We start from the raw sequence: 10,830 nt of genomic DNA, 5'->3' as shown, positions 1-10,830 counted from the left end.
GATGTTGTATATCTTGACTTCAGAAAAGCCTTTGATGTGGTATCCCATGATCACCCCTTAACAAAACTGGCTAACTGCAGCCTTGGCTTCACACGATTGGCTTGCTGGGGAATTGGCTCTGTGGTCGGACCCAGAGGGTGATGCTTGACAGAAGTTAATCGTCGTGGTGCCCTGTGACCAGTGGGGTCCCTCAAGGCTTGTCCTTGGGCCAACACTATTCAACATCTTCATTAATGATGTGGACATTGGTATCAGAAGTGGACTGGCTAACTTTGCTGATGCCACCAAACTTTGGGGTAAAGCGTCCACACCTGAGGACAGGAGGGCAATCCAGGCTGACCTTGACAGGCTCAGGAAATGGATGGATGAGAACCTGATGGTGTTTAACACCAAAAAATGCAAGGTTCGCTACCTTGGGAACAAAAATACGCAGCATGCTTATAGGCTCAGCAGTGCAACGCTGGCTGGTCTTATGGATGAAAAGAACTTGGGGGTCAAGATTGAACACAAGATGAACATGAGTTTTCAATGTGATGCTGCGGCGGGTAAAGCAAGCAAAACACTGGCTTGCATCCATAGATGCTTCTCAAGCAAATCCCATGATGTCATTCTGCCATTGTACTCGGCCTTGGTGAGGCTGCAACTAGGAGTACTGCGTCCAGTTTTGGGCTCCATACATCAAAAAGGATGTAAAGAAGCTTGAGAGAGCTCAGAGGAGAACCACACACATGATCGGAGGTCAGGAAAACAGACCTTATGAAGAGAGGCTGAGAGCCATGGGACTCTTCAGCCTGGAAAAGCACAGGCTCACGGGTGATCTGGTGGCTGCCTATAAGTTTATCGGGGGTGCTCACCAGGATCTGGGGGAACGTCTGTTCAGCGGATTGCCGCAATGGTGATAAGGTCTAATGGTCACAAACTCCTCCATGACCGTTTCAGGCTAGACATAAGGAAGAACTTCTTTACTGTCCAAGCCCCCAAGGTCTGGAATAGACTGCCTCCAGTGGTGGTTCAAGTCCCTACTCTGAATGCCTTCAAGAGAAATTCAGATGTTTATCTTGTTGGGATCCTATGATCCTTGCTGACGTCCTGCCCGTGGGGCAGAGGGCTGGACTCAGTTGTCTTCCAAGGTCCATTCCAGCCCTAATGTCTATGAAATCTATGAAAAAATCTATGAAATCTTCTCAGTGCATTGGAAACTAGTGCAATCATTTTCAGGCTTTTATTCCTCCATGGCATATATTAAATCATATTTAATTTAAGAACAGTCCTCATCCAACTGGGGTTTGTTCCATGGACAGCGCTTATTCTGAGCAAAGATGCTCTCTTTTAAGAGAGCATTTTCCAACTGTTGGACAATTGCATCATTGCGTGTGCATCTACACATGCTATTACGGTGACGAAATAAACTGATGCAGTTTGCACCAGAATCAGCTGCTCCCAGGGGCAGTGTCTATGTGTGTGCCCAGGACTTCAGCACTTTGAACTGGGGTGGAACACCACTCGGTCCCAGGGACCCAGGGGGCAGCGTTGGGCAATGGAGGGGCGATGGAGGAGAAGTGCTTAAGTGTTAACCCTGCCATTTTCCATGTTGAAAGGACTCTACTCAGCAATATTACCTCCGTGTGTGTTCACTGTATGCTTCCAAAGTTTTGTATTGGATATTATAATGGATCGACTCACCATTTTCACTGTATTTAGGGAATATTTTTCTTTTCCTAATCATACTAGAATATGATGATATTTGGAGACTCTTTTTTAGCAGAAAAAAGACAAGGTTTTCCTTGGTCCTGCAATTGTGACTGCATGTGTGGTTTTTCTTTTCACCGAAGAAGTGTTTAAGATGCAAACATCCACTTACATTCTTTTCAAAAATAGTTTTGGGGAAGGAGAGTGTACAGATTGAGAAGTTTGGCAAAAAAAAATAAGGTGCTTTACCTTGTGCTCTGCAGATCTTAAATTACAACTGGTCGCAAGCAAAATAAGTTTGGTCTGAATTCCTGATGTGAAGTGAATCAAAGCATAGTACAAAGCAACCATACAGTTTCACAGTTTAGTACAATTGGCTGTTCTAAGGACTGCTTGATTAACATCAAATTGATGTATCTTGTTTCCTGTAATTGGCTGGGCCTTGGCATGAAAGAGCTGTACCAGGATCGAAATTAGGACTGAGGTGTGATCAAAATGCTTCCACATCATCCTGTTTTGGTAAGAGTGGTGCTAAGTAGCTATTTAACAAATAGAGTAAGTTTTATAGCATGTGTGTTATGTGTGATTTACAATATATGGTGACCATGATTTTGTTATCATTTAAACAGGCATAACTCCCCAAACATTTGAGCCTTTTAAACATCTAGTTAAATAGCTATCTGCTGCAGTACACTGTTTCCTGCATCCGTTTTTCCATATTGACCTTATTTGCTTACTAAAGTTAGTAACAAAAGGGTTAGTTAGCAAGTTCATTAAGCTCATTAAGCAAACGCTCAGGTTTCTGACTTGAATTAATAGTTTCAAACAGATTTCATCTTGATAAGAGCTCAATATTTTTAGCATTAGCAATAATAAAGTAATATGACCCTTTTTACAGTGGATTATAGAGAGAACAGATGGCTATTCTTGATGCTGAAAGGGAGTTATTGATGTTTTTAATCACTTTGGAATAAAACTTTTCTAATTAATTCTGCCTATAAATAAGATTACAAGTAAATAGCTTAAATTCATTCTAATCAAATCAGTCATAAAACTGTAAAATGATCACCTTCAGAGAGGAAGACATTCCAGAAATGTTGTTGATGCTCTAAATAATAATGAAGAGAGTAAACAGATTAAAAGGCAGTGTTTTGTAATCTTCCCTCTGTTATGAAGATCGTTTGAAGGACAGTTATAAATGCAATAAATTAGATCTCTACTAACTTGTCAGATGTAGGACTTAAAACTCTATTTAAATCTTGTGTCAAATACTAGTAGAAATGTACTTCACATAAAACAAGCTATTTCTGGAATTCAGTGAGAAACAAACCTTAGGCAACAAGCAGTTTGGATTATTACCTTTTAGGAGTTAGACATAATTAGCTTGCTCTTAGCTGAACATAGACTATAACAGCCAGCATGCATGTGTGGTATAGATGCTTTGTGAGGGTTCATTTTTACAGCTGGTTCACTTTTTAGTATTTGTGTTCGTCTGCTACTGATAACTATTCCTACAGTTGAAGAAAAATGTCTCGATTTGAAAGTGGCCTATCCAATTATGTTTAGAATGACAGAATTCTGCACAGCTAATTCCTTTCTCAAGTCATCTTTTTAGTGTGTTATTTTATAGTTTTAAAAAAATGTCTTTGTCATGGTTTTTAGGTGATTATAAAATCTAGGAAACCACATATATTGTTAAAATGTGGTATAAGGAGGAAAAACAAGTAACTGATCATTTCAGAGCACTGCCTATCCAGTTTCTAGCTCTTTTCCTCAAAAAAGCCAGAAGAAAAATTTTAAGTTTCTTACTCAGCTAGTAGTTACAGTCCATTGCTACAGAAGTGCTGTTTTCCATGGTGGGGATCGTGGTTGGGGGCAAGGGGGGCTTATTTTTCAAAAAGCTCTTTCAGTTTTTCTTTTGTGTACTGGTGACATAGAAATATCAGTTTATTTGCACAATTTCAAGTAGCAGACAGAGTCAGTCTATCCTGGCGGTGTATAAGGCTGTCAGGTTACATTTCTTACATTGTTTGGTGTGAGTGTCTAACCCCTACCGTCGTCTTTGTCATTAAATAGGTTTAGAAGGCAACGGCCCCTTTTTTCCTTCCACCTCTAGGAGTGTTTAATGGATTCAGTGTGGTATTGAATAGGCATTTATTAATTTGTAATTTATCATGCGCTATTCATATACCAAGGGATCCAGTTCTCAAAAACTGTTTGCACACAGAATATTTTAAAGTCTGAAAAAAACGTTCAAAACTGGAGTTTGGTTTGAATGCCATTACTAAATTACTGCCAATAACATGGCAATGATATAGTGGTGACAGAAGACAAAGCAAGTATACTGAATAAATGAGTGTAGCAGGTATGAAATAATGTTGCATACATATTAGTGAGATTTAGGACAGGATTTTTCCATGAACTGCAAATTACCTTGTCAGACTTCATATTGAGACAGCTAATTGCCTGACGCAACACAAGCTTGTAGTCAGTTGTTTTTATAACTCCTTAAAGTTTTTGATTTGTAAGGATGGGAATGAATTAGTAAGGAAATGGATGAATCTGGGCACCGCACTCAACAAGGATATGAAAGAGCTTGAGAGAGCCTAGAGAAGAGCCACCCAGAGAATCAGAGACTTGCACAGCAAGCAATACAAGGAAAGGCTGAGGAACCCAGGACTCTTCAGCCAAAAAAAGAGAAGGCTTGAGAGGCGACTTGGTAGCACCTTACCACTATATCAGGGCTCAGCAAGCAACTGTTCACCAAGGCACCCTAGGGGAAAACCAGGAGTAATGGCCACAGACTCCTGGAAGACCACTTCAGGCTTAACACTAGGAAAAACTTCTTTAGTTAGGGTGTCCAGACTGTGGAATAGGCTCCCTGCAGAGGCAGTGCAATTGCCTACCCTAGAAATCTTCAAGGAGAGACTAGATCTGGGGTCAGCAACCCCTGGCACTTTGCTGAGCATGGCATGTGAGGCCATTTTGCTCAGCATGTGTCTGCCAGTCTGGGCTGTAGGCAGCTGCTGCCAGCCACGGAGCCTGGGCTGCTCCCACGGCTGGCAGCAGCAACCCTAGAGCCTGGGCCGGCTGCACTGTGGAGGCTGCAAACAGCTGCTGCCTCCCTGCCTTGGACAACGGGCACAGTGCCAGCACCTGCTGCCTTTCTAGAGCCCAGGGTGGGAGACAGCTGGGGCCAGGGCAGGGAGGCAGAAGCTGTTTGCAGCCTCCTGGCTGGAGCCTACCCAGATTCTGGGTAGCTGCTGATAGCCATGAGGCCTGTGTTGCTCCCAGCAAGCAGCTAGGAGGATGCAAGCCCTGCTGCAAGCAGCCCAGGATCCATGGCTGGCAGCAGCTACCCAGAGCCTGGTCCAGCCTCAGCTGAGAGGCTGCAAACAGCTGCTGCCTCCCCTGCCCCAGCAGCCTCACAGCCCAGGGCAGGCAGCAGGTGCTGGCAATGCTCCCCACCATGCTGCCCTCCCCCACCACCTGTGCAGAGCAGCATGTGGAACCTGGCATGGCAGGGCACTGAGGAGGCGCGTAAAAGCTGCCTGTTGCTCTGGCCACACATCCCCTGAAGGTGGGGGCAGCAGCGAGGGGCATGACCCTGTGCTGCTGCCCCCTTGCGCACACAGAAGAAGTGTGACCAGTACAGCGGCAGGCAGTTTCTGTGCGCTGCCACTCTCGGTTGCACACGCTGCGCTCCAGAGGGTCCAAGGGAGGGCAGCAGGGCTGGGAGTGCAGTCTCTGTGACCCGGAGTAGCAGCACACTGAAGTTTTAGTTATTGTCACCAGGCTTACAATTTTTAGATAATCTCGTATTTTACCATAAAAAGGCAACATTTATGATTATGAATTATACTAATATGCTGTGCATCCTGCCATGTACCCCCTACCCTCATTTTGTTTTTCTGGCATGCTGGCACTCCAGCATGTTCCGGGGTAGACATTGTGGCTTTTTTGGCACACTGGCCAAAAAACGTTGCCTGCCCCTGAACTAGATGGTCACTTTGGTGAGGGTCACCTGACCCCCAGTTATCTTTCCTGCCTAGTGCAGGGGGACTGGACCCGATGATCTTGCAAAGGTGCCTTCCAGCCTTACAATCTGTGAATTGGGACAAAATGGCGGTGGAAATATTTGCAGTTGGTAAATGGATGAATCATTATTTTATAATAAAAGTAACAAATTTGCTGAACACAAGCTGAGAAATTTATGTCTGCAAGCTTTGTGCATTTGTGTGTGTTGCATGGTGATAGAGCAGTTATAAATGGGAATTAATGGGTTCAGTTCATGTACTTCCTTATGTAAATACTGTAGCAGGCTCCAGGCACAGTTGTGATGCCTCCTGGTGGCATGTGACTCCTGTCCCACTCTGGGTCCTTTGGGTACCTTCCCTTTCACCTCAACTGCCACACCTTTGATGCAACTTCTATAGAGTTTAGGGAGGCTGTCCCAGAGTGAGTCCCCAGTTCAGCTTAGCCTGCCCTTCAGCCACTACATTGTGGCTGTTCTAGTCTTATTACTGCCTCGATGCACCAGTAGCCTTGTGGGTGGTATTGTGGCCTCTGATCTACCCTGTAGCCACACCCATGCCTCACAGGTGTTGCTGTCAATTCAAAAACCCACTTGTATGGGCTTCAGCTCTCTTGGCTAAAACAACCAGGAAGCTAAAGCCATGAACTCCTAAGCCTCAGCCCACTTGCACTGGTCTAGCTTCTCAATCCGAGCCCATTCTTGGTTGTGCTTCACTCTCACAAGGTGCAGGCTCTGGCCATTTTGGCTCTTGCCTGCTCCCCTGTTGCTTACTTGGGATGCAGGCTCTGGCCCTCTCGCCCCTTAGCCTTCCCCATCTTGCCCTTCAGGTGTGCAGTCCCTTAGCCTGTCCCTGTCTTGCTCTTGGAACACAGAACCTGAAGTGCCTTCCAGGCATCCATGGGTAGCATCTACTCCTCCCCTAAACCTACAACCTGGTTGTCCTGTCAAACTTGATTAGAAATAAATACAAGCAAACTGCTTCACAACTAAAGTTATTCCCACACTGGGCTATTGCCTCACGGCAAACCAGAAATTCCCCTTGGCTCTCCTTCTGCTATGGAACAACTTGGGTGCCTGCCAGCCTATCTCCTGTAGCCATCTCCCTCAGACTGCAGAGCCTACTTGGTCTCAGAAGGCACTATTCTTGTGTGCCCCAAAGCCCCACCCCTTCCTGTCATGTGGCTGTGAGGGGTTTCTGCTTTGGCTTGATGGCCAGCCTCCTGTGCTGAAGCTTAGCCCATCTGCTTGCAGTCTTTAGTCCTTCCCTGCCTGGGGACTGCCACTTGCCTGCTTATTGCAGAACAGCCAGCTCTCCACAGTAAGCTTAGTCTGCCATGCTTTCCCCTGAAAGTAACAGAAGAATTTAAATTTTTTCCATGTCCCACATTGAATATACAACCACTCGCCAAACTCACTTTCCAGAACTGATTAAAATGAACTAAATGGGTGGTCTGCTGTAATATTTGCATCTGTGACTGCATATGAGCATACACACTATTGTTGGGTGCAAAGCAGATAGTCTTGTCTCGGTATGAAATCCAACTATTTATAAATCTGGGGTCAGTGTATGTAACCAGTTAAGTTATTTCTTGGTTATAGAACATTGGAATACATTTCTAATGCCCTGGAATGACTGCTATTGTTGGGTCTTTTAAAAAGGTGCTCTTCTGAAGTTCACCAGTGTACCCAGTTTGAATTGACTAGGGTTTAAGGGTATATTGGGAGTGCTGAGGCTTTTGGGACACCTTTAAATCTGAATCAAGAAAAATCCTGAGACAATTTATAGCCATCATAATTTCTTTGCATGATTTCTTTTTTTATAAAGCCCCAGGTATTTCAGTGCCAAGACAGAAATGCTGTATTATTTTGTGATGACTAGTCTCACAACTTGAATAGAACATTTGGAATAGCAGGTGTTCCTAGCGGATCATTCACAAACCATGAATTGTTTATATAAGCAACTTTCCAGATACTAGTTAGTTACAAATTTATGAAAACCAGATTCATGAACCTATGAATTACTATGAACAAAAAGGGACTTAATCTCCTGAATATATTAGTTGAATATACTCCTAGTATTAGATGCAACTGAATTCCTGCCAAGTCAAAGCAGTCAAATGTATTTACTTTGAGACTTTTGGACAGCTTTTGCATTGAGCTGGACTGATGCTTCCTTAGTCTTTTACCATATATCCTCACAATATTTGTGTCATTGAAGTAGACATGCAGGCTGCATATATATGTTGAAATGACCTGGGAGAGAATTCTCCTTATTTTGTTCTCCTGGTGGAAAAATGTACCAGGAGATGCCTCAACAGACATTCAAGTGCTAAGCCTTTAAAAGGCAGAGAGCTTGTAGTGCTAATGCTGTACAGCCAGGTGGCCCCTGTGGGTACATCTCAGCATGTCTTGCAGGCTTCCTAAGTCTGCCTGGTGACAGGTAGCAACTGCACAGAGCATCCCTGATTAGCTGACCCAGACTGATCATTCAGTCCATTGTACAGTGAAGGATTGTAAAGGGAACTTACTCTGCTCCCTTCTTGGCTGGAGTAGTAGAATCCAGTCCAACTGATGCACTAGGAGAAACTGAATATTTCTACATGGCCAGAGATGCTGCATACAGCTCCTTATGGCCCTGGATTTGGTCTCCAGGTTTAAAGCCTAATTTAAGAGCGATCCTTCAAGTTGCTCACTGGTAATCCTGTCTTTTAATGCCCCGAAACAGGGAATATATATAAATATAGATAGATATACCTATAGACAGATATAGATATCAACAATTGGTGAGGAATAGTACAGACAGTACAGAGTTTTTCTTGGATTTATTTATTTATTTAAGGCCACCCACTGCTTCCACATCTTCAAAATCTTGTGTTAATGCAGTTTTAGTGTAACTGTCATAGGCTGTCAGACTGGAGAAGTAGAAGGTCATGAAAAAGGACAAGTGGTTCCAGTTAACCACTGCTTCATTAAAGCTGCCAAGTGCATGCAGCCTTAGTGCATGCTTGAGAATGTGAATCCATGGGAACACTCAGCAGAAACAGCAATAATTATAGGGGGGTTTTGAGGAGGACAGAGCTTTATATAAAATATGCATTATCTTATACATACTATGTATATTTCAAACCCTATGTTCCCTGCAGGTCGTTCATAGCATTTGATGAAGTAAGCTGTTGCTTACAAAAGCTGTTGTCTCTCTGAATTGTTTAGTCTATAAGGTGCCAATGCCTTGCCTCATGCATGTAATATATTAAAGCTGTGGTAAGTAGTGCTTTTCTACAAAAGCAGGGCATCTTATTTTAAAATTGAATTGATGTTCATTGTGACCTTATTTTATGTTACAGTAGCATCCAAAAGCACAAATGAGGTTTGGAGTTATTTTCCACTAGATTCTGTACTGGCACTACTAATGGTATTGACTAATGGTCAAACTCCTAGGAGCTCACAGGCTACTTCAGTACAAGGTGTAACAGGTGAGGGACAATAGCAGAGGGGAAAGAAAGGATAGTAACAGAAATGGAAATATGAGTTTGAATAAGCTGACATACATTGCTGAGCAATTTACTAGGTTGTTAATCCATCGGTAAATAATAGCAGACTGCGTGTGCTTTTATAAATGCCTTATTTAAAAAAAAGACCGTTTCTGAGTTTGTCTCACTATACACTTTTTTTTTTCAGTTTAACTTGTGAATATTCTGAGACATATAACAGTCTTTAACAAATCCAAATGAGCTATAATATTATCCAATTTTAAGTCTGGTGTAGACATGACATGAGAACAGAGAGGAGCCTCATAGTTTAACTGGTTCATCATTCCTTAACCTTTGTAGGAATATACCAAATTTGCTTAGTTTTGTTAACAAAAGCAGCTGCAACTCTTTCCCTTAATTTATTCAAAGTCAAACATGCAAATTCAAAGGGGGAGTGTTTGTTTGCACTGTGTAATTGAGTATAATAAGGTACCAGTTCATTCTAGCTGGGTTTTTTTAATGTATCAATCATAGTTTCTCTGTTATTTTGGCACAGAATGACTTATCTATGCACGAATATGCATTTTACTAATTGGTTTCTCTCTTCCTGGTATTTTCATTACTTCCAGTTAAACTCTAAAGTCAGTATGCAAAGGCTGGTATATGCTTGGAAATCTACCAGAATAGTTCTTCCAGAATTATTATGCCTGAAAAAGGTCCTTACTGGACTGGAATCAAGAGTGCCTTTTCTGATTTCAGTTTAATTCATTTGGAAAAGGGCATGTTATTTTAAACTTCTTTAATGTAGACAAAACCTGACTCTTCATTCCAGTATTAAGTCTGTTAGCTCCAGCTCTGTTCCAGAACCATTTTTAAATCAGTGCAGAAAAATCAACCTCAAGAAAATTTATTTTATCCTTCAAATCAATTTTAGCTTTTTTTTTTTTAACTTGAGAAATGGAATGCAAATCCCTCAAGTTTTCCTGACTTATTAAAAATAGGCTTATTTAATTTTAGGGCAGCAATTATTTCTAAATATATTTGGCACTATATATTCCTAAATATATTCCTAAATGTATTTGGCACTCTAATGCATAACTTATAGCTCAGTTTGTAAAAATCCTTAAATCTTTAGTACCCAATTGGTGTTAAATAGTTACTGTAAGTACCGACTAAAGTACTTACTACATTCCAGTTTCTTAACTTCATCATGCTAAACACAAAGTTTCTGTGGCTTGAGCTTCAGGGAAATTGATGTATATTGTATAGCTTTAGTTTGTACAGTTAGACTAAATGGTTGATACTTGTAAGCTAGAAGATGGCAAGAAAGTTGCTGTGCTCTGTATGTATGAGCCTACGTATATCCAGGAGCAGCAGCAGCCTCAGGGCTCTTGGGTTTTGTGTGCATTTGAGACTGCTATAGAATCCTAATACCAAAAGAAGGGATGGAATTAGGTAGGTATAATAGGAGTAAGATTTGCTCCATTCTCCCAGCATCTGCTTCATAGTGCAGTCTGAAAGCTGTTTCATTTCCTTTTCATATAGTCAAACAAGAATGGCTACTTCTGTAATGGAAGAGATCAAATTAACATGTGGAGTAGTCTAGAATAAAAGGCTAAGTAAAAGCAAATGTGG

The 10,830-nt window shown here is 42.2% G+C and overlaps 1 protein-coding gene across 6 annotated transcripts in view; it reads left to right on the top strand.

The window, feature by feature from the left end:
* The window catches only part of TAPT1 (transmembrane anterior posterior transformation 1), an 87,750-nt gene that overhangs the window by 42,673 nt on the left and 34,247 nt on the right, over positions 1–10,830 (top strand). The gene's annotated exons all lie outside the window — the stretch shown is intronic.

The sequence above is a fragment of the Crocodylus porosus genome, unplaced genomic scaffold (genome assembly GCF_001723895.1).
Source record: "Crocodylus porosus isolate Cpor-Errol unplaced genomic scaffold, CroPor_comp1, whole genome shotgun sequence".
Classification (NCBI taxonomy): Eukaryota; Metazoa; Chordata; order Crocodylia; family Crocodylidae; genus Crocodylus; species Crocodylus porosus.
This window is presented reverse-complemented; position numbering and strand designations above follow the sequence as displayed.